We start from the raw sequence: 800 nt of genomic DNA, 5'->3' as shown, positions 1-800 counted from the left end.
TCATAGGCCTTAAGGCTAGTGATACTTTTAACCTATACTTAGGTGACCGATAAGGCATGTGGGCCTCTTTTCGTGTTCACATTGAATATATGTTACATAATTTCCCGATCAATTGAAAACTTAAAACTGTAACTACCAGTATTGGTTTTATACATCAAGAAATGTTCATTTTCTTTCTTTCTTTTTATTCACAGTGAGACAGATTTGCGATGAACTTTAAGATATTAAAAAATCACACCATATTTTGTTGAAAGCACAAGCGCTGAACCGTTGGAGTGGAGTAGGTGTTTTGTTGTTGTTGTTGTTTTGTTTGTTGTTGTTTTTTCAAAGTCTTTGACCGGAACGTGTTCTCTATTTCTCTTCAATTTGCAAAGGAGTACACCAAATTATTTCCAAATTAGGGCCCCCTCGGGCATACAGCATACATGATTGTTAACATTTCAATGTGCAATGTTTATTTTAAAAAAATGATGATATAAAGAAAAGAACAAAATAAGGGCAAAATATGCACTATTAGTATGAGCATTGTTCATACATGAGACATTTTGAATATGATAATACTTATTTGTATTACATGTAAGTACCACCGTGTATCCTAATGCAAAACAGTCAGAAATACACACAGAAAATATATATACATGTACATAACAACACTACATGTAATAATAGTAAAGGTACACCATAATACATATCATTATCTTCCAATTTCATTAAATCAAATTAGAAACCAAGCAAATAATTATAATTTTTCCCTGTAATTAGCAAGTCCTGTTCAAAAAGGTATACCTTCCGGTCTTTAG

This window comes from Ostrea edulis, chromosome 4 (genome assembly GCF_947568905.1).
Source record: "Ostrea edulis chromosome 4, xbOstEdul1.1, whole genome shotgun sequence".
In the NCBI taxonomy this organism is placed as follows: Eukaryota; Metazoa; Mollusca; class Bivalvia; order Ostreida; family Ostreidae; genus Ostrea; species Ostrea edulis.
This window is presented reverse-complemented; position numbering follows the sequence as displayed.